Here is a 24,504-nt window from a genome sequence, read left to right as displayed (position 1 = left end):
TGTCTCTCAGAATGGTGATTAGTGATGCAGAATCAGCCATGACAATTAGTGAAACATTATCAATGCGAGCTTCACACATAGTGCTTTTAACAGGTGTAGATTGATCTGTACACTCTAATGTGAGAACGTTGTTGAACAATTCTGCACACAAAACTACATCCAGATAGACATTACCAATCTTCATTGGTTGTTTGGCACTTAAAAAAAAAAAAGAAAAAAAAAAAATGTTTTTTTTCACAACATACACTTTTTTTCAACAGCGGGACAGCCTGGGAAATTGCTGAGATGAGTTTTGACCCACATCTATAACAACAGCCAAAAACATTTTTGCAAGTGCTTTTGAATGGCTTTCCTTTTGTGCTAACAATGCATACAGACTCTGAATTACCATCACTGAGAACTATCACTTTAACACAAGGTTCTGGATGAAGCATTCTGGAGAAAATGAGACCTATCAGTTCTTTTGGCTAAGTCAACTACTTCACCCAAGGTTGGATTCCTGCAGCTCAAAAGTCGCTCTTGAACTTTCCTTGAGGAACAATTAAATACAAATTTGTCATGGATGCGTGTGGCACGGTTGGGGCCAAATTTGCAAGCTGCAGTTAACACCCTAAGGACTGACACATTCCTCCACAGTCTCTTCTGGTTGTTATTTAAGCTTGCAGAAGCTATGATGTTCAAGCCTGATGTGAGGCTCATCTGAGAATTGTTTGCGCAAGCCTAGCAATAGCCTACAGATAAACATTCCATAGACCATCTCCACATGGCGCGGGTACAGGTGGTAAACTGTCAAAAATATGTTGAGCTCTGTGACCCAGGCTACCAAACAACAAGGCAAATTTGGGCGCAGGACTGTACTCAGCGTCTATAGCAACAAAATGTTTTTCAAACAACCTAAACCACTGACTCCATTTTATGAGTGGTTTCCCAAACCGAACTAGAAAGGGAGGTGGCTGCCTAATCTGCTTCAGAGTAGCCATAATGCAATGTGCAGTAGCAGAATAATTATAAAGAATGCAGAAAAAAAAGAAACAGCCCTAATAGCCAGAAGTACTTAAAAAATATGGAAATCAGTGACAGTTCAAGAAAATAATGCTTGAAAAGTAACTTACTTACACATGAGTATTTTAATTAAGGACTTCATACAGTAGATAATATATCTGGAAACTTGCATAAAATTGTGACTGCTGTTAGTGACGGAAAAAATAATGAAATATGTGCACCAAGTAAAAACGTGGTGAAATCACAGTTTTTGTGCTGGATTACACCTCGCAGGCTCAATTCAAGCTCAATTCGGCTGACGCAGGAAGGGAGAGTTGAAAGAGAGGCCTGGCCAGTGGTAGGAAGCAAAGAAGCAAGGCAGCAGGCATGAACAGGTGAAAGACTCTCCCCATGAGGGCTCATTGAGGCGTGCGGGAGCCAATCAAACGACACTGCACACGTGAGCCAATTGAAATGTGAGCTCCACAAGGGCTCGTTGACTTGCACGTGAGCCAATCAAAAGACACCTCCACAGCCAAAAAGTACCTCCTCATTGGCTCCAACAAAAATCCTGCATAGACGGCCATATGCGGCGGTGTCCCCTGGATAACACAGAGCCAAACAAAGACCAGCAGCCTGCTGTGATGTTGTCCAAACGTCGGCAAAGATCAGCAGCCTGCCGCAAAGTTGTCCAAATGTCAGTGTGGGAAGCAAAAAAAATCCCAAAATGTTGGCAATAAATTATGTAGCCAAATTGAAGGGTCCAGTAGATGAAGCAAGATTAATAACGGGTTTATTCCATATGAAATGTTTGCCCAAAACACAACAGCCAGTTTGGATCTCAAAAGCTCACTGGCCGCTCTCTTGAATCCATACTGTTCATTCATGCAGCAAGTGTTACAAGTCAAATGACAATAACCCCATGTGTATAGAATACCCGTGGAACATTAAACAATGCAGTTGACCACAACCAGCATTTAGGTGGTCAAGAGCATCTCGTTAGTTCATCATTAGCATCTGATGGCGAATGAGGAACAAAAAATTAAAAACGCATAGAATGAACTTTATTTGACAAGTAATGAATGTACAGGAACTGTCCACAACACATGCAAACAACTCTCAGGAAACACAAAAATGCCAAAAAGAGAATCTTTTGGAAAAATTCTTAATCTGAGACACAAACTCATACATCAGGGATTACATTACAGTCGAACCAGACAAATCCACATATTACTGTGGGCTCTTGTTTTACCCACCAGCAATATTTGTACATCTTGCTGCATTATGAAGTGGGAACACCTTGTTCAATTGCAGTAATAATACCAGCAAAGCCTATTTGGCAGGGGCGTTTGGAGGTTCAGAGCATCGTGATCATCTGCCTTAGGAAACCAATGTGTAAGGGAAGAATACGTTATTCCCTGTTTGGCTTTCTAAACGCAATAATCCATTCTATTGTTACATATCAACTCACTATGCTGGAGACTTCTAGTTTGATCCAGTGTATATTTCCAACCACTTTAACTTTCCTAGGTAAATAATGCTGAATTTATTTAAAGGTAAATGCGTGGTTAGCTGCTTCAAATCCATAAACACCTCCTCAAAAATGTCTTGACTGTTCAACTACAGCTAGCAGTGGATAGTAAAGGACAAAATAGCCACAACGATAGCCTACTGCGAAGAAATGTTTAAGCCCACAGACAGAATGAGAAGGGCAGTACAAGCCACATTCCAGTACCATTAACCTATCCCTAAGACCTGAAGATAAGGTCTTAGAATTACGAAAAGCACCCGAAACTGTCTCTGGAAACTTTACATTTTAAAATGTCAAGCAGGACATTGTCACAAGCTGACAGTCAACTGCTGAGTCTGTTGTCAACAGCATTGTTTTTCTCTTTGGCTTCTTCCAGGGAGGTGTTCCCAATCTCATGACGTGCACTAGACGTCACTGGAGAAGAGACACTCGCTCTGCCCAGCACCACAAGGCTGTCAGAGATCTGGGAGCATGTACTAAAAAAAAGGCCATAGCTCTTGGCAGTTGTGATTTGTTACTATCTTGAAAGTGTATAAAATCGATGGAACTTCAAGCAATTTTAGAAGTTAATGGGAATGGTGATTTTACTAACTGTGATCCTATTCTAGGAGTTTAAAAATAGTCTTCCATTGCAAAAGCATTTACTTGTAAATAATCCCTATACAGCTGAATAGTGCACACTCAGCAAAGTGGTTTGCTTTCAAAATACATCAGTACACAAAAACTGTCAAATATCATATGGTTTTACACAGGGCAGCCTATAGTCACGCAAGGAACGCATGGTACAGCAAACTAGAACTAACTGCTGAAACACAAAATATTTAAACATTGCACATCTTTCTTTACCAGATTTTATGCTAAAGGGAATATAGCCATATGCAGAAAGATTTTATTGCAATGGTATGGGTAGCTGTAGGAAAGTGGCCTCTTGTTTGCAGTGCCCCTCCCTCCTCCCTGGGCCTCAGTGTTCTTTCCCTAAGGACTCTAACCAGGGAGGGTCCCCAAGGGCTGCAACATGTACTGTACCACCTTAAGGAACTCCTCACGAAGCACATGCACACTGGTACTGCAGATTGTGTGTGCTGGTGGGAAGAAAAAGGCAAAGTCGACAAGGCATCCCTCTCCGGGTGCCAAGCCCACCAACCACTGCCTGTGGCATAGGTAAGTCACCCCTTACTGCCCTCTGACCCCTGTGACACCCCTAAGTCTAGTATTTATGGGCACCCCTGAAACTAGCTCACAATATTCCTGGCGACCTCAAGACGAAAAGAAGAAAGAAGCAAGATGAAGGACTGCTAAGCCGACCCCAGCAGGGAAGACTCTAGGCACCAACTAACTTGGCCACAGCCCCACCGGCCTGTCTGCAGCTTCAGAAGACCTGTTACAAAAAGGCGACGGATCCTGCAGGACCAGCAAACTCTAAACACCCCCAGAGGACTGCCTGCCCACCAGAGGACCAAGAACTCCCGAGGACAGCAGCCCTGTCCACCAGAAACTTCAAGAAGCAATCCAGGACTGCTCCAGATCTGCGAGTCCTGCCACTCTGCACCTGATGCCCACAGCCCAAGTCCAGGTGGCCCACCAGTCCAGAGCAGGTTCCCAGGCAATTCTGACCTTGTGTCCACCTTCGGTAGACTGCTCCTGGCCAACATTATGATGTCTATAGCCTAAATCCAGAGGACTCTCCTGACCGCGAGAGAACCGGACGAAGATACCTGAGGCCCAAATGTACCCCTGGACCTGCAGTCCCCTGGCCTTGGGGAATCCTATCGACAGTCCAGCAATGGTCAGCAGGCAGCCCTCCTTGTCCAGCTTGTGGTTTTCCACAACCGACCCCCTGGACCCAGCTTGCAGCATCTTTGTGACCCCCGGGGTTCCCCTATGGAGAAGCAATGGGAGCCCAACTCTGTATTTGAACCCTGCACCCAGCCCCCCGTGCCGCTGAGGGTGTGTGTTTGACACTAACATGTGCCCCGCCAGTATTTCCTAAACCCCCCATGTCTGCCCTCCAAAGTCACGGGTACTTACCTGCCAGCAGATCTGTTTCTCAGTGCCCCTAGTCTCCATAGGACCCCATTCTAAATCAAACACCAACTTTGACCTTTCCACCCGGCCGGCCCCATGTTGCTGGTGGTGTATATTTGGGGTCATTCTGAACCTTGGCCAGTGGAAATCCTAACCCCTGGAGAATGGAACTGTAGATCCAATGCTTACCTCAAAACTGCACTAACACTTCCCCTGTACCCCCCGCTACCCCCTAGGACTGTTCTGAAAATTGCAGTGTGAACTTTTGAAAGTAAAAAGTGTTACATGCCTGTAAACTGTTTTATTTGCCAAACTTAAACAAAGTACAGTTGATACATATGCTTGATACAAACTTACAACTGTACTTATCTGCAACAAGAATCTTTTGGTTCTAGAGATAAAGTAACAAATATATTTTTTAATTATAAATACATTGGCCTGGAGTTAGCCAAGAAATGAGGCACAAACTCAGTGACTGTGTGTGTACAACAAGTGCTCCGCACTACCCTCTGATAAGTCTAACTGCTCGACCACACCGCCACAAAAGAGAGCATTAGTATTATCCACTTTAGCCTCTGTTAGGCCTCTGAGGAACCCCTGGACTCTGCACACTATATCTCAACTTGTTATTGTATATGCCGAACCAGCTTCCTACAGTAGCCACCATCATGAGGAACTTGGAAGATGTCATGACAGTGCATCACAATGACACGAGTGAGAGGGAAAATATCAGAGATAGGCAACAGGCCAGCAGCAATGATAAGACTAGACATATTCATGGACAAGATTACTGAATCTTGCATGCAGGCAGTCTCAAAACAAATGACTGAATTGACAAATTAACATTGTGCCCATCACAGAATTAACAGCATGAATACGTGTCACACAATAAATACATGTAGGTATCACTTTCCACCCAGGTGCCGTTACTGGCAGTATTAAAAGCAAAACATATGTAAACACAAATGAAAATTAAATTCAGTAGTATAAAGGAATATTAAATTTCAAAGAGTCAGAAGGATATGAAGGCCAATTATGGATTGTGCTGGAGGGCTCACTACATAGTACTGCATGCAGCTACGTAGTCATATCCGAAAAATGAGAAGGTACACTAGGATGTGTTAATTACCACGCCTCAAGGGAATTCAGAACATTCTAGAACTATTCATTACATTGAGATGTGAATATGTAGCCACCTGTCTGAAATACATGTAATGTCTCTTGAGTCAGTTAGGAATTATTACCAGGTACAGGGGCTCGCCTGTTTCAAGGGTGAAACACTACTATTGCTAACATACTAACCAGGCAAATCATATGGCCTGCACACAAAAAGCAGGACAATTTATGTCAGCTGATTAGGGCACAGCAACCTGGAACATCATTTGGTGATAAGTGATCGTATAGATGGGCAGACATAAAAAAAAACATACACACTTTTACCTTCAGTGGATTTGATGGAGAATATGCCAGCAGTGTGACAGACACATCACCAGGAACAGGCTTGTAATATTCCAGTCATGAGGTTAACTGAGTAAGAGGAGCTGCCCCTCCGATGACAATTCTCTAGTGTCCCCTAAAAAGAATAGAAAATACATACATCCATAAATCATACATTGCAAGGTTCTGCTGTGAGTGCTACAATGCATTGTGCTTAAAATTCCTTAATTTATGAGTGTACACTTAATGAAGTTTGATCTACTCTTGTATGAATCAGCATTTTGATAAATTCCCTTATGAATCAGCATTTTGACCCATTCCTCTTTGTATTTGCCACTTCCCCTCAGGTTTCACTGACTTGCTAAAGTTATCGTGATTCAGGGGAAACAAGGTCTACCAATTATACTGCTCCCTCCTCTAGGTATTTGTAGGCAAGTCCTCCTTTTTGCCCTGGTCACCCCCAAACGTTTTGACTGATACTGGCGGTGACTGACTTTGACTGTGCCCTAGGTACTGCTAACAGTCCCAGGAACAGTGCTCTGTGTAAAATGGTTTATGCTAATTATAATTGGCTATATCAACCTACCTATAAGTCCCTAGTGTATTTTAGGGCATATATTAGGGACCCCAGCCTATGTAGTATACCCATAGGTGTACTGCTGTGGTGTCCAGTGTCATTTTAAAGAAAGACCTGCCTTGCTGGCTGCTTTTAAGTTAAAGTTAACCCCAAATTCAACTTTGGAATTAAAGTACTTCCAAAGTTCTAAACTACTTTATTTTTACATATAGGTCACCCCTAAAGTATGCCCTAAGTGCTCTCAGGGTTGGGTGCAGTGTAACTATAAGTAGGGACTTTATAAAAGATATTTGGTGATGGAAAAATAGCTACATTCGTTTTCTCCACTGTTGTGAATGGACTCCGTGGGCTAACATGGAGAGACTTTATTTTAAAATAATATACTCTTATTTTCCATAGGAAGGAACTAAATATGGCAAGTTTAGTATCAAGTAAACCGTTATAATACATTCAAGAACTAGCTACTGCTGCATTTAATATAACTTGTACCTAGAAAGAGTTTTAGAACTCCTGCTACAAGTTACCAACTTCAGCCCTGTAGTGCCCTTCTCTAATTGATCAACCTCCGGCAGCCTGGGCCAGGCTGCCTTGATGAGGTGTGAAGCAGCCTAGGCTAAAACAAAGGAAGCATCTGGTGGGAGGAGATCTGCCTCAGCAGATGGTAGAAGAGGATGGGGGAGGGGGGAGCACCACAACTAGACTCCAAAGGAGGAAAGGACATTTGGGGCAGCAACTGTACCCCCCCACCCCCATTTCCTGCAAATCAAGACAGACAGCTTCCCCTGATTAGATTAAGAGAGGGCTGGAAAGGGTTGTGTTAGGGAAACCTAGCCGCACCAGTGGGTGGACTCAGCCAAATCTAAGCTCTAAGATTGGATTTTTGCCATCTCGGATTTTGGAGGAATGTTGCTCCCTGGGATTGATTTTTGCCACACTGCCTAGGAAGTGGTCACTCCAGAGGATGGTGGCCTGCACATGATTGGATGGAGCTCCCCCCCCTACTCGCCACCCCAGGAGCAAGGATAAATATGGTAGAGCTGCACCCCACCTCAGATCCCTACAGTAACAAGACAACAAGGAGAGTTCTGCTGGACCTCTGGTCTGCACATGGACACTACACTCAGAAGGACTGCACCAGTTGACAGAGTCCCCTGCATCAAGCCCTGAGGAAACTGACCAGTGGTCATTTTTTTATTTGAACCAGGTGTATTCTGGGAGTTGGACTCCTAACACCCAAGGAGCAACTGAGAGCTTCTGGAACCTGGGGATGAGTTGTGGACACCTAAAGAACCTTAAAAGGACTACTGGAATAAGATCCAGAGGATTGGAGCAACTCGGGAAAAATAGCTCCATAAGTGTACCGACCCAATGTCGTGAGTCAAGACGGCCAACATTGACCACAAACCTGCCGGACTTGCAAGTTTATCTTTCAGAAAAGCTCCGGAGCCCCAGACTTCCAGGATTTCACCCTGGGTTGTGGAGGGTCATCCGACTTCATAGAGGAAAAGCTCCCCAAAAGTTTCTAAGTCCAAAGGTATACAGTTGACAGAGGCCTCCGTGCAGTGTATCCTAGGAGGGCTCTAGTGAGGTAGGCTTCAACTTCGAATTGGCCCCAGACAAAGATTTCCCCCCTGTAAAATCACCTAAGTCCAAACGTAGAACTCTTCACTGATGCCTCCTGCGACGGGTATCAGAAGAGGGTTTCAGCGAGGGTGGCTTCAACTTGTGACTTATCCCCGGTTGGTGAGAGATCTTCAAAAATTCTTCTAAGTCCGAAGGTAAAACTTTAGCCAACGCCTCCCACTCAGTGTAGCCGAGCAGGGCTCCATTGCGGTCGGCCTCAACTTTTGGCCTTGCTCCGGTCAAGTGCGAACAGATTTCCAGATTGGTGCTTTTGATTTCCATTTGCTAAAAAACATTTAGGGCCTGATTCTAACTTTGGAGGACGGTGTTAAACCGTCCCAAAAGTGGCGGATATACCACCTACCGTATTACGAGTTCCATAGGATATAATGGACTCGTAATACGGTAGGTGGTATATCCGCCACTTTTGGGACGGTTTAACACCGTCCTCCAAAGTTAGAATCAGGCCCTTAATCTTTAAAAATTCATATCTCTGGTTCTCTTTATTGGATTTGTCATTTTAGTATCATTTTAAAGATAAAAATATAATTCAATGTTTATAAATTGGTGTTGGATTTTTATTGTGTTCGTGTTTTACTTATTTACTGTTTTGTGATTATTGAATCCTTTACACACCTGTCTCCCAAGTTAAGCCTAACTGTTCGTTGCCAAGCCACCAAGGGTTGAGCTGGAATTAATTTATTGAGACCCTGAATGGACCTAGTGGGGGAGGGGGAAGATTTGTGGCCCATTGCTAAGTGCATTTACTTACCTGCCCTTACCAATAATCAACTCTCCAGTATTTGTATACTGTAAAAGATTAAGTACAGAAGGGTTGAAGTTTTTGTTTGCTCCACCATACAAGATGTTGCCACTGATTGTTATAGTGTCTAATTAAGAAGCTTACCCTGAAATGCAGCACAGACCGTACCTAATTTTATTGTGGTGTCTTTGCGAGCAAATTAAGGATTCAGGTCATTGTGAGTTTTTTCTGCTGCAACACGTATGATCTCTCAATACAGTTTTATGGTACCACTCCTCCCCCACCAAGAGATATGTTTAAAACATATATAGATCTTTAAAGAATGAAGACTTGACTTGCATATAGAAATGTATTAAAGAAGGAAATGGGTTTTCCATAATAGATTGTGGTGCGGTGGGGCCTAATAATCTTCTCATTGGATTCCACCCCCAGCCTCTTGCCGATTGGCTTTTGGTCGACATAAATATCAGACCAGCCCTCCAGTCAGTACCAGAGCAGCCTGGCTCCGGCATGTAGGTACCCCCCATGGTATTCCCTTTGGAGTGGTAAGTGTGGGCCCCTTGGACCCCTTGGATTCTTTTTTAATCTCTGTTTCCCCTCCCTGCTGTAGCCTTTAGCTCCCCTTTGACCTGGCTTCTACCTTTGTGCCTTTCTTCATCTCCCTTTTTTCTTTTTTCTTTTTTTCCTTTTTTCCTTTCCTCACTCCTAAACTTGGTCCCCTTGTGTCTCTCTCTACTTCCCTTCCTTGGTCTACTTCTTTCCTTAAGGTTCTGTGCGTCCTTATTCTATTTTTGTCTTCTTCCCCCTTTTCTTCCCTGCTAAACCCTTAATCTCCTTAGAGTGTGACTACAAGGGAAAACCCCACCCCGGCACTAGCCAGACCTGAGGCATATTGCCCCCTACCCCGGGGTAAGTCACTTTTGCATGCGTGCGTGAGTGCCTTTTACATTTTTTCACCTATTGCTGTGTGCTGTGCAGTGGTTTGCCACGGTTTTTTCACTCTGAATATATTCTGAATAAATTGTGGTTTATGTATTTATTTATTATTTATCACAGACCTACCCCACCGTGAACTATTCGTTCAGGTAGGCCATACATTTTTTACCTTGAGCACCCCACTTACTGCGTGTGCTCCGACCCTGACGAATGCCCCTGACCTACCAGCACCTAGTGAGGGCAGAAACATGTTGGTCATCCATCTTTCTTTTTAGACTCCAAGAGACATTACTCTCTAACGAGCCTTTCCCCCTTGGTTTTAGTCTTACCAGCATGCACCTCTATTAAAACTAGCAGTAGCTACTGGTGACATGTTTGGTAATTTTATTATTCACCCCTTCTGGATCTATGTAACTATCCAGTCAGTTTAATTTCAGCACTCCCTCTGGTTCTTTTAAACAAGAGGTTGAGTCCGCCCAAGTAGTACCATCTTACCTGGGTGGGGCTAGGTGGTCATATGATGAAGCAAGACACTATTATGTGTGTGAGACCACCTAGTCCGTAAGGGAAATCCCCCCTCCCCCTGTAGGACAACACAGCACCCCCTAGCTTGGACATTTTCCAACCATGACTTCCCTACCTTAGGATCTAAAGCGACCTAACTAATACCACTGGAAAAAGACTGACCTAGTCTTACCTTCAGTTCCTACTACCCCACACCTTTAGTGATTATACAGTTTCTTTAGGGAGGCGGTGTGGGCTAGCAACACTCCCAGTGCTCTCCTTTTGTGTACTTGTATGAACGGAGTGCCTACATGTCAAGTCTGCATTGTGCTATTGCCATTTTGGATCACCTCATACACTGTTGGGATTATTGTTTCTGGGGCGGAGTGTGGTGCACAAGAGCATTTTGTCATATAGTAAATGGTGTCCATGTGTGATTTACAGTCCCTTCATTTCTTTGGTGTTACTCTACATGGCACTGTTAACGGCGCAGCAGTGTTGTGCTAAACCAATAGCAGGATGTTGGAACCTTCATTTATTTATTTATCATTCAGAAAGGCACTGCCCTCTTAATACATTTGCATTTCCACTGTATCTTTCACATATTGTGATATATTTTTCTACCTTTAATAGCTAACTAGTTTATAATGTTGTCTCACTATCTCAATCCAATAAGAGGATCGGGTCTATGATGCAAACCCAGTGCGTATAAATATGTTTTGGAAACAATGCAAATTTAATTGTCTTTATTATTAGGTAGGAGGGTTGTATTGAGGTAAATATTTTATGTTCAGAACTCCGAGACATGTAAGGTTGAGTCCCATACTCTGAGCATTAAAAGGCACATTCCAGTGAATTATATCACATGTCTTAAACCCCAAACAGACCTCATCCACCCAAAAACATTTGTATTGCCTTTTGTTGGTAATGGTTAGCGATGCAGGTATGGGTAAAATAAACCGTTTTATTTCTATAATTCGGTCTTCTTCTTAGAAAAATAATGCGCATTCAGTAGCAGAAATACAATGATCTGCCAATCTTTATTTTTTTTGCAGTTTATCCATGGACAATACTGATCGGGGTTTTGGCGGCATCTCGCAGACGTGATGGTATAGCCTCATTACCTATTCTTAATCAAGTAGCATGCATGAAAGTGGCAAGTCCAACAAGAACGTGATTCAGAGGGGATGGATTCCGTGCCAAAGACCGGTCTTGTGAAATGCTAAGATGAGCAGCGGTGGAGAATGTTGGGTGGGCAGAAGAGGAGCAGAAATCAGGTAAAAACATTAACTCTCGTTTCTGGACAGTGCATTAACCCCAGGTGCCAGGCCTTTTTTTGGCTATTAGGGGCAGTTTTCGCTTAAACCCTCATAACATTTTGTCCACATAAGCTACCCATGCCAAATTTACAACCTTTTTTTCTAACATCCTAGAGATTCTAGAGGTACCCACAGTTTGTGGGTTCCCCTGGAGGAGACCAAGAAATTACCAAAAATACAGCAAAAATTTCCTTTTTTTAAAATAATGGCAAAAAAAGGCTGCAGAAGAAGGCTCGTGATTTTGGCATCAAAGGGTTTACAGTGCTAAAATCACCATCTTCCCAGCTTTCAGGAACAGGCAGACTTGAATCAGAAAACCACATTTTTCAACACAATTTTGGCATTTTACTGGGACATACCCCATTTTTACTATTTTTTGTGCTTTTGGCCTCCTTCCAGTTAGTGACAGAAATGGGTGTGAAATCAATGCTGGATCCTGGACAGCTAAACATTTCTGAAAAGTAGAAATAATTCTGAATTCACCAAGGGGTCATTTGTGTAGATCCTATAATGTGCTCCTGCAGAAAATAACAGCTGAAATAAAAGAATACTGAAATTGAGGAGAAACAAAATAGCCTTTTTTCTCCATGTTTTACTCTGAAACTTTTTCCTGCTATGTCAGATTTTTTAAAGCAATATACCATTACGTCTGCTGGACTCTTCAGGTTGCGGGATATAGAGGGATTGTAGGTTCATCAAGAACTCTAGGTAGCCAGTGCCAGTAAATGAGCTGCACCTTGCAATGGGTTTTCATTTTATACCGGGTATAAAGTAATTCATTTGGAGAACTGTAACGACTGAAAAACATGTATCAAAGTAAGCTTTGTATTTCTAGAATGGGCACAAGATAAGGTGTTGAGAAGCAGTGGTTATTTGCACATCTCTGAATTCCGGGGTGCCCATACTAGCATGTGGATTACAAGGCATTTCTCAAATAGACATGTTTTTTACACACTGTCTTACATTTGGAAGGAAAACATTTAGAGAAAGACAAGGGGCAATAACACTTGTTGTGCTATTCTGTGTTTCCCCAAGTGTCCCAAAACAAATGGTACTTCACTTGTGTGGGTAGGCCTAATGTCCGCCACAGGAAACAAAACATGGATTCATCACATTTTTTACATTGAAAACGGACTTGTCTTTTTGCAAAGTGCCTAGCTGTGGATTTTGGCCTCTAGCTGAGCTGACACCTAGGGAAACCTACCAAACCTGTGCATTTTTTAAAAAACTAGACACCTAGGGGTATCCAGGATGGGGTGACTTGGTGGAGCTCTCACCAGGTTTGTTACCCAGAATTCTTTGCAAACCTCAAAATTTGGCCAAAAAACACTTTTTCCCTCACATTTCGGTGACAGAAAGTTCTGGAATCTGAGAGGAGCCACAAATTTCCTTCCACCCAGCGTTTTCCCAGGTCTCCCAATAAAAATGGTACCTCACTTGTGTGGGTAGGCCTAGTGCCTGCGAAAGGAAATGCCCCAAAACACTAACTGGACACATCAAAAGTTTTTGCGGGGGCGCATCTGCGTTTTTGGTCCTGGACTCAGCAGGCATATAGGGAAACCTACGAAACCCAAACATTTCTGAAAACTAGACACTCAAGGGAGTCCAGGTAGGTGCGACTTGCATGGATCCCCAAGTGTTTTCTTACCCAGAATCCTCAGCAAACCTCAAATTTAGATTTTAAAAAAAGAAATCACTTTTTTCCTACATTTATGTGTGGGATAACCGCACCAGGACAAATTTCCTACCATCCAACATTCCCCTTAGTCTACCGGTAAAAATTATACCTCACTTGTGTAGGTAGGCCAAGTGACTGTTACAGGGAAGAGCCAAAAACATGTTGAAAATGAGTGGCGAACCAAAGTGGGGCCAAATGGGCAGTTTGGAAAAAAAAACATTTTAGGCACTCTAGCTGAGCTAGAGGTTCTCCACCTCCCCATTTAGGACGTAACCATTACATCCCAGAAACCTGAGGGCTAAAGACATTCGACCCCAAGGCAAATGAGAATTAAATTCGGGGCCAGTGATAGAGTTTCCCGTCATGTGTAGGAGTGTGTGGACAGGTTCCGTTCCCCCTAATAGTTACATTTTCAAAACCCTTCCTTTGTGCACTACTCATTCACGTCCTCTTTTGCACAAAATGCACAATATACATACAGGAATACAATCCCCCAAAAGAAACCATTCTTTCTGTTGTCGTCATCCTTTACCTTGCATGTCTTGCCTTGCCACATTTTATGTCAAAAGCCAAAAATTACCCAAAAATGCTATATATAGTTTCCACCTTCTTTAGAAGGCATTTGCCATGTGTTTTAGTTTGTTTTAACAAACTAGAGGCAGACAAAAGACAAACAGTTAATCCCAGTGATGGCATGAGACATGGCAGCCAACCACCACTAACTTCATTCAACATGTCACAAACACGTTCACAGGTACCGGTCGGAAACACATTTGGCAGAGCTCAATATGTTATTATTTCCTAATAAAAAAATATAGAATAAAACACTGGGAAATGATTCAGGAACCAAAATGGTAAATGTAAATGCACAAAATGCCTTGAAATATGTGCAACAGAAAGAGAAGGTCATTTAAATACATGCATAGAGAATCCAGAAACAGATTCACAAACCGAGAAGCTAGTGCAAGAATAGGTGTACCATTTTGATTTCCAAAGTTTTCTGCATTCATTTGCAATTCACAACCCCACAAGGTGCACTTCAGTGTAAACCCTAATTTTTGTTGTTTGGCCTTCACAACCATCCACCATCCTCAGAGCTAGGTCTGCAAAATTACAATGGTTTGAATACCCCTAAGGTACGACTTTCCGGTTGTAGGCCACACTTGCAAGGCTATCTTCCATGACACTCTCATTGGATTCCCCAATTGCGCACAGATTTTTTACACCTACGGATGCCAAAAATCTGCCCTTCTCTTCGTTTTCTTACAGTCCTTAGGAACTAAATGATTTGTGAGTGCAGCCTTAGGCTAGCATACTCAACATATCAGTCAGTGGGATAAACTGAACAGAAACTTTTCTTCAAAACATGTGACCTCTCTAGTCAGGAGCCACCAAGTATTTATTTTATTTTTTTAGCAATGACTGTAATGTTTTCTGAAACGTTATTTGTCTAGAGGGTGCAACCTCTTTAGGTGCAGCATGATGTACATTTCATGTAAGAAGAAAAAGCATAGATCGAAGACTTAGGGCTTGATTACAACCTTGGCGGAGGAGATTACTCTGTCCCAAATGTGATGGATATCCCGCCCGCCATATTACAAGTTCCATTATATCCTATGGAACTTCTAACACAGCGAAGGGATATCTGTCATATTTAGGACAGAGTAATCCCCTCCGCCAAGGTCGTAATCAGCCCCATAGTGATCAGGGATGCCAGACAGACAACCAGAGACTAATCTTGCTTGAGAAAAACATTTTCAATCATTTATTTATTAATACAATTCTTTAAAAACACACAATAGGAAACCATTTGACCTTAACAACACACACGAAGTAATAAATAAGACATGTCCATACTCTCATGGGTAGTACTATTTTAAAAACCATCCTTACTACATATCCTCCTATTTTGGTATGCTCAAACATTCTCTATTTGTATCCTCTCAATTTCCCCCACCACCTTACTGCAGAGGGGGACAAATGTATGAGTTAATAACCATGGCCGTGCGCTCACAGAGCTCTCAAACACCCATGTAAAAAGGCAGAATATTAACAATTGACCAAATCTTGGATCCTTGGATTATTAACAATTAGCCAAATCGTGGACCCTTGGCTCAATCTTGCTGACCCTGGGAAGCGTGCAAATTAGTCGCAGATGTGACCTGCTCCAGTCATAATGATTCACCCCAGCTAAAAAAACCCTAATAACTATATCAAATACCTGACCTATTTTGGTCTGCAATCCTGATATGCTTGAATCCTCATGAGTGTACCTAGCTAATCTATTGCCCAAAAATTAACCTGAGGATCCGAAAAAGTATGGCTAAGGCCACTGTGTGATGCACCTGCATGTGGGAGCACTTGCTAAGACAAGGAAGCCAGAAAAACTATTTTAACCTACTTTTAGCAGTGGACGCCATTCCACAATTCCAAGCAACAACCAAGTTCCAGTGGAAATATCACCATGTGGAAAACCCCGCATGCCAGAAGTGGTGCATAGGAGTGACCACTCCCCATGTTACAGAGCATGAAATACACCTTTCTATTCTTTTGGGTATCCTCTGCATTTCTCTGCAATGAGGAGGGGTGATACCATGTCAGCAAGATGACAGGAAGCAGTGGCCTCAATGACAATGGCACAAGGGGGAGCAAAGACTTTTATAACAATTTTACACTTTTGCATTTTCGATAAACAAAAATCCTGAGAGATTCATTGCTATGCATGTTCCAGTAACAAAACGTTCTTTCGCCCACAGTCAAAAGGGTGTGGACACTGGACATTGTATTAGACCTTACATTGCTGCAGTTCCACTCTGTCCCCCCAGACTACTCAAAGCAGAACCATAGGTCATGCTCTGTATACATGCCTCTCTTCCCAGAACGCACAGGGCACGTCCTTTCTAGGTATCACAAACACAACTTGTATATGGCAGGGAAACAAGTTTGTAGTTCAGGGGTGCAGTGAAACGAATTGCCTTAAAAAAACTTCACAACCCAAAAAATCATATCCTTAATGCGGTCTCCTTAAAAAACAGAAAAGTCATGGAAAGCGCTGCAACCATCAGGCGGGTAAGTGCAGTGGGAACACAGGCAGAGTAGAGTGCCTCTACTGTTCGCTGCGTGAGAGGAGTATGCAGTGCAGGTTATGCAGGGGGTGTAACCCAACGAAAGATTAGAAGAGTTATAGTGAGTGAGTGAGTGAGTGAGGGGGCACGGCAGCATCCACCACAATAGCTGCGAAAGAGAAGTGGGGTGAACTTTTATAAAGTCAATAAATTTATATACATTCATATTTCAACTGATGACAGACATGGGTGGAAAACAGAACATCTTTGTAGCTTCAGTGATGTCGTCAATGGTAATGTGATACGCAATGTCAAAAGTGACGCCATCACTGATGTCATTTTTTTATTCATCTGTGTATACAGAAAATAAAGGATGCTGCAGATCCACTAACTAGCACTGTACATCCTCATGGGCATCAACTTTATTTTGAGATCAGCAGTAATACTTGTAATTTCTAGTTATCTCTGAAATGTATAGACACATGACTATTTCTACTGAATGAAATTGATTTTACAAGGAAATATTTCACTAGTCAGCGTACTTACAGCAGCCTTTATTACTAATATACATAGAAAACACTAGAAATGGCTAAGTCACATAGGTGCCAAGGGTGAGCTGAAGGGGCTAAGGCCTGGTCAAATAACTTCCTGTGTACAGAGAACTCGGGGGACAGATGTTGGGAGCGGGGGGGGGGGGGGGAAGCACATCCTGTGCCCAGAGTGTGCTTGGCATGACCATGTGACAGCACAAGTTTCAGCCATGCACAGAAGGCAATGGACACAGGCCCTGGCAATTAGTCATACCTATGAGTCTCCCTTTCCCTGTTCCCACAGGGTACAGACTCTGTTATGACCAGTGAGCTCCTGGTACAGAGTTAAAGTTAGACAGCTTTATAATGCTTGCAAACATCAGAATGAATCAGGACAAAAGGCAACCCATGATCACCTTCAGTAGACAGGCCATTTGATTACTATTAACATCTTTATGAATGTACAACAAATATTAGATAGAAGGTGGCTACAACAGGGTTTGGCTACATTACACGTCTTCCTCTCTCTGCTCCTCTCTCTTCAGATTCTGCCTGGAAGCTAACAATGTTATACAGGAGCTACTCTTTGGGAGGGACTAAGGCAATCCTTCATTCTTTCAAATTCATTTTGAATATAAACGCATTTTTGATGGGTTAGTGAGCCTGAGCAATACATAATAGGGGTAATAAGGGCTCTTGCAGTTGCAACTTTATTTTTTGTGTGTTTATTAGCTCAATTAAACTCATTTACATTGCTTCTTATCAGTACATAGACATTTTTGTGAGGAATTAAGAAAGCGTTGTTCATTTTATTAAAAACAAATCTAGGGCTGAATATGTTATATTTATTTAAACTGTGATAACTCGGTTACAATATATCTATTCTCTGTCTTCAGGCCTGCTCCTTTTGCCTTGACTGCTTGACCATTCTACCCTGGATTATCTTTAAATTCCAGACAGATCATACAATAGCCTGGTTAATCGAAAGAACAGTGCATCATAATCTATTAAAGGTCCACAAGCCAGCTACCTCTCCTATCACTCGTTGACTTAATGCTGGTCTTCGACCTCATACAGCACTCTGTTACCTTTTGGATAGGTTTGTATTGAAGAAATACCACACACATATATTCTACACAATTCAATGACACTAATGTAGGTCACTACCCAAAATTATGGAGCCAGATGTACAAAGCAGTTTTTTGGATGCAAACTCTCCTCTTTAGGGTTTGTTACTTCAAAACTGTGTTTAAAAATGTACTAAACACATTGTTGGAGTTGGTAACTCCTAAAATGGATAAGAAATCGGTATTTGGAAAGGGTATGTTGTAGGCATCTCTTTCAAATAGCGATTGATATTCATACGTATCAACTGTTTGGGATTAAAGTCTTGGTGGAAAGCATTGAAAAGTTACTGATGCCCAAATTAGGGGCAGAAACCTATTCTCAAAAGGGAAGTGGTCCCCTGAGAACCCCTTCCTCCTTGTGAAGGTTAAAAAAAGTTTGAGAGTAGTCAGTAGTCCATGGGACAGGCAAAAAACAAATATTTTCTTTTTAAACGTAGCCTGATTTGCCATAAGGAACATGGGTTGTATTAAAAAAATAAAGTTTATTTTATTGATATGCGATCACAGACATGATGGTCTGCTGGCCGACCCCAGCAGGCCACCATCCATTTAATTGCATTCAATGAGTCGAAGTTTGGGACCTGCTTTATTAAAATTGATTGGTAGGTCAGATGCCGACCCACTAATTCAGATTTTAAAGAACTGATCTATTAGTACGTAGGTCACTCCTTACAATGTTATACTGGTTGCAAAATGCATGTCCCAGTTTGCTACCAAATATTCACAAATCTGGCCCATTGACTTTCATAGAAATGGGATAGATGTAAATTTTTTATTTTGTTTGGAGAACGGTTCCATTTTCAGCCTAAATCAATACACCTTGACAACAAATGGTTCTCCGAAGCCTACAACACATGCAAACTTTCCCTTTGCCGGGAACTGTGCAGTCCAGTCGCAGCATGCTATGAGGGGAGCCCCCTGTCAGAAAAACTCATTGTGAAGGTTTCCCTCCCAGCGAGTCTGCAGGCGGCATCTCCCTTGCGTTCCTAACTGAAGAGCTTGCAGTTAGTGTTAATCAGGCTAAAGGCTATTAAAGGCAAGAAGGTCAAGCAGGGGTGACCATGATCCGAGTCAGGGGTGCTGTGAAGACACATGGCTAGATACAGGCTCTCGCTGACGAAGGAGTACAGCAAACGAAAATGAAACTACCATTCACCAAAATGTTGCTGAAAATAAAGCTGCTCTTCCTCATAATTATTCCTGGCTGGTGAAATTATGCAGTGTACCTCCTGGCTTTAGAAACGCGCAATAGACTGTGTACATCCAATAATTCGAAGAAGTACATTGTCACCATCTGCTGTAAGCAATGCTCCGTTGTGAGTAATTAAATAAACTATACTCGGCAGAGTACTTCAGCTCTTTCTCCATGTAAGGCATGTAGGCAAATTAAGTATGAGTCAGCACAGTTCATATGTCCATTCCGATGCTCATACCAGGGGGAAATCCTATTACCTCTGTAGTGCGAGAACAAAGGCTCGCAACGATACCTTAATGCAGATTAAATAAAAATAGCTCTCCCTGACCCAAACTGGGGATCACAATGTTAACTAATCCGATACTATTAAAGGATGAGCATTTCCCCAGCACGGTATCCAAAGGGAGAAAGCCTGCTATGGATATTACCACCTCCAGTCATTGAAAACAGAACACGGAAGCAGCGCGTGACACTAAACCGGGAAACAAGCTACCTGGCCTGAATCTCATTGTTAGGCCACCCCTAACTTTTTGCCTGCCTCCTTCTGTTTTGCTGGTTTTAAGACTCTTTGCACTTTACCACTGCTAACCAGTGCTGAAGTGCACATGCTCTCTCCCTTTAAGCATGGTAACATTGGATCATACCCGATTGGATTATTTAATTGACTTATAAGTCCCTAGCAAAGTGCACGATATGTGCCCAGAGCCTGTACATTAAATGCTACTAGTGGGCCTGCAGCACTGATTGTGCAACCCACTTAAGTAGCTCCTTAACCTTATCTCAGGCCTGCCATTGCATGGCCTGTTCTGCAGTTTTACTGCCAATTCGACTTGGCATTTAAAAGTACTTGCCAAGCCTAAAACTCCCCTTTTTCTACATATAAATCACCCCTAAAGTATACACTAGGTAACCCATAGGGCAGGGTGCTGTGTAGGCAAAAGGCAGGCCAGGTACCTACGTAGTTTACATGTCCTGGTAGTTTAAAACTCCTAAATTCGTTTTTACACTGCTGTGAGGCCTGCTCCCTTTATAGGCTAACATTGGGGTTGCCCTCATATTGTTTGAGTGGTAGCTGCTGATCTGAAAGGAGTAGGAAGGTCATATTTAGTATGGCCAGAATGGTGATACAAATTCCTGCTGACTGGTGAAGTTGGATTTAATACTACTATTTTAGAAATGCCACTTTTAGAAAGTGAGCATTTCTCGGCACTTAAATACCTATGTGCCTTACAATCCACATCTCGCTGGGTTTAGTTGACAGCTCTCTTGTGCATTCACTCAGACACACCCCAAACACAGGATACTCAGCCTCACTTCATACATCTGCATTTTGAATGGGTCTTCCTGGGCTTGGAGAGTGGAGGGCCTGACACTTGCATGTCAAAGGAAAGTAGCCTGCCCTTACACAAAGGACTGCCACACCCCCTACTGGGACCCTGGCAGACAGGATTGAACTGAAAGGGAACCTTGTGCACTTCTAAGCCACTCTTTGAAGTCTCCCCCACTTCAAAGGCACATTTGGGTATTTAAACAGGGCCTATGCCCCTACCAACTCAGACACTTCCTGGAGAAGAGAACCTGAAACAGAACCAAGAAGAACTGCCTGGCTGGCCAAAGGACTCACCTGTCTGCTTTCTGTGAAGGACTGCTGCCTTGCTGTTGCCCTGCTGCCTTGCTGCTCTCTGGCTGTGGTGAAGAAGTGCTTTCCAAGGGCTTGGATAGTCTCAGGACCAAAAAGACTTCATCTCTACAAGAAGGACTCCGTGTACGGCGAAAATCGACACGCAGCCTGCCAGAAACGACGCACAGCCTGCACCGCAGTGAAAAATTCACAGCAGTCGAACCAGAACGACGCAGCTCGACTTTGCAACGAGAAGATCGAAGCAGCGCCAGCTTAGCGACTGGAAATTTGATGCGCGGCCCACTGGATCAATGCACAGCTGAGCCCGAACAACGCAGCCTGACTTCCAGAGAGGAATCGATGCAGCGCCTGCTGTGCAGTAGAAATTTCGACAACACCCACTGAATCGACGCAGCTCCTGTGTCTTCATCTTGCCAGCGCGGAAAATCTACACATTGTCCCCGGGACGTCCAAAAACCCTGCAACCCGAAGAGGATCCACGACCGAGCACCGGAAATCAATGCACAGCTGTCCCTGCGTGAAAACTAATTGACGCATCGCTGTGTGCGGCCTGAGAAATCGGCGCACACCCCTTTGTTTCCACGCATCTCCTCCTCTGTGGTTCTTTGAGGAGATTTTGCACGCCAACCAGGTACTTTGTGCTTGAAAGATACATTTATTGCTTTTAAAAGACTTAAGATGCAGGTCAAAATTATAAAAATGCATTAAGTATATGTTGCGATATCACTGTAAAAGTGATATAAAGTGTCTTATCAGATAAATACTGTATGTTTTTCTAAACACTGTGTGGTGTATTTGTGAGGTGCTATACTGTGTTATTGCATGATTTATTGCACAAATACTTAACACATTGCCTTCTAAGTTAAGCCTGACTGCTCAGTGCCAAGCTACCAGAGGGTGGGGCAGGATAATTTGGATTGTGTATGAGTTACCCTGATGAGAGTGAGGGTTCTTGCTTGAACAGGGGGTAACCTGACTGCCAACCAAAGACCCCATTTCTAATACTCATCTACACATACAGGCTGTACACGCGCAATGTCTGCGCCAATGATGGCTAATGAATGATGGGAAATGTAGTTCTGAGCACTGTGTTTACTACCATTTCGTCAGTATTCCCTGACAAATCCAAACGCAGCTGTGTTGGACATATCTTTATAACTGTATGTTTTGTGTTTTTGGCACTTGTCTAAGGCAGGTAGGTTTCTCTACTGGAGTACATGACTTGCTACTTTCAGTTTTGGTCAAAAACCAAAGCAAGGCTCATGTGCGTTTTAAATACCTACGAGGGGCACTCAAATGAATTACAATGAAAGCATATACATACACACAAAATAATGCAATGAAGTGATCCAACAGTCAAAATTAAGCATTACAATCGGTCCATAGATATGTGGTCAAGTTTTGCATGGTTTTATTGCAGGAAAGATTCTCCCGAAGCTGGAATCCCATCACGTCCAATCATTGAAGTTTCACAGAATAATTTGAAACACAACCAAGCCAACACGTGTTTTGCCACGGGAAAATAATCCCAACGACTTCTTCAGGGCTGAAAATTATACAAATACAACACTTGAGTAGAGAAACAAAATACCCAGGTATTGAAATGGGTGGTAAACACCCACACTTGGTAAGTATTAACAGAGCATGAAGAAAACCCAAGAAAAGAAAGGACAGTGACAGCCCAAAAATGCACCTGAACACCAAAGAAATAAACACCAAGAAAAAAGCTCCAAATGTGAGCTGCACCACATGAACATAGTAAACAAAAGGATGCCTCATAAAAGGAGCATTATCATATAACAAAGGGCAGCTAAAGCCGAATATAAATCTTGCATGGAAATTCGTGGTCCTAAAAGCTGAGAATAAGTTTGATCAACTAGAAAACCCCAAAAGAGTTACGAGTGCGAAGTACTAGTGAAACATGCAGAAAAATATATATAAACCAGAGAGCCATGCAGGAAATCAAGTGGTGTAATGATAGTGTAATCCCATCAAAAGTAAAGTATCCACACCAGTCAAAGTTACCTCAACTGTAAAACATTTGTGGTGTAACAATCTTCCATGTGTATCCGTGATACACCACCGCCACGGCCCGGGTCTAGCTAAATGGTATACATGCATATATTAGTAATAGCATCAACCCGTGTTCCAAATTAATTGTCTACTAACAAGCACACCTAAAACGCAGGTAATTTATAAACCAATAATACCTTATTAGGATTCCTCGTAAAAATGACCAGCTATCCGTACTAGAATCTCGACGTACTTAAATGTACCGCACAACTTTATCTTAGACGAGCTGTGAAGGAAATAATCCCAAATAGTTCGCTTTACAAAGAGCAATTTCAACTATTTTGGTCATTGGCAACTGTATAACTGCACAGCCGTTATTTGCACAAACACTCCTGACTTACCCTTATTATAGAAACCCCTAAGCCGGCGTTCCGGCTCTCAACGCCATCGTGATGCATATATATGTGCACTTATGGATCACAGTTAGCTTCTTTGGTATTTGTAAGAGATGGTCAAGTTCAAGTCAGTAGCATAGAACAGTTTACACACCAAAATATAAAAATGTTGTTTATAAATGACATCAGCCATTATAATATGATAAGTACTGGAGCCACTTGTTAGTCTCCCAAAAAATATTCTAGTTCCCTATCAGAATTAAGTCCCAGCTCCACCGCTCTCAATCTCATTATCCATAGTGCTTCTTTTCTACGTAAGGACAATTCCCTGTTACCTCCTCTAGGATTTTTAGGAACCTGTTCGAAACCAAAGAATTCAAAGCTTTTATAAGTATCTTGCGAATTACATGTTATGATATGTGCCACAACAGGATATCTCACATCGCGGTTCTTAAGTGCTCTGATATGTTCACTGATTCTAATTCTCAATGGACGAATAGTACTTCCAACATATATCCGAAAACATTTACAGCGTATCAAATAAATGACAAATGAAGTATTACAGTCGATCATTGAGTTAATCCTATAAGTCTGTTGTCCAAATGTGGAGAACTCCTTAATATTATGGCAGGCCCAATGGCACCCACCATATTGCCCACATCTGAAGAAACCCACCCCTGTGGTGATAGCCATGTTCTAGTAGGCATGGTGACAGTAAAGCTTGGGCTAAGAATGTTCTTCAAAGTTCTACCTCTGCGATATGACGTAAGCACTCTTGTAGGTACCACATTTTCAATGTTTCATCCTGGAGCAACATATCCCAATGTTTCAACATAAATTTCCTCAAAATCATCGATGCATCATTGTAGTCTGTAACAAATCTAACCTTGTTGGATTTCTTAGTGTCACTGTTATCATCCTTTACTTTTAAAGTATCACTTCTCTTAAGTTGTCTTGCCCGATGTCGTGCCCTCTTGATAACATTATTAGGATAACCCTGTGTTGCAAATCTCTTTCCCATATCATCTATATGACACAAAAATTCATTATCCAAACTACAATTGCGTTGTGCTCTTACCAATTCCCCATAGGGAATAGAAACAATTTGATCTTTAGGGTGTGCACTATTTGCGTGCAAGATAGAGTTGCAAACTGTTGTCTTA

At 42.5% G+C, this 24,504-nt stretch overlaps 1 protein-coding gene across 2 annotated transcripts in view; it reads right to left on the bottom strand.

Moving 5' to 3' along the window:
• Window positions 1-24,504, bottom strand: part of HPCAL1 (hippocalcin like 1) — a 1,255,899-nt gene that overhangs the window by 1,032,518 nt on the left and 198,877 nt on the right. For both annotated transcript variants that reach the window (XM_069235927.1, XM_069235926.1), the window contains exon 2: window positions 5,978-6,110. The gene's annotated coding sequence lies outside the window, so the exon portion shown is untranslated. The remainder of the gene's footprint in view (window positions 1-5,977; window positions 6,111-24,504) is intronic.

The sequence above is a fragment of the Pleurodeles waltl genome, chromosome 5 (assembly GCF_031143425.1).
Source record: "Pleurodeles waltl isolate 20211129_DDA chromosome 5, aPleWal1.hap1.20221129, whole genome shotgun sequence".
NCBI classification, from domain to species: domain Eukaryota; kingdom Metazoa; phylum Chordata; class Amphibia; order Caudata; family Salamandridae; genus Pleurodeles; species Pleurodeles waltl.
Note: the sequence above shows the minus strand (reverse complement) of the source record. Positions and strands in the feature narration are given on the sequence as shown.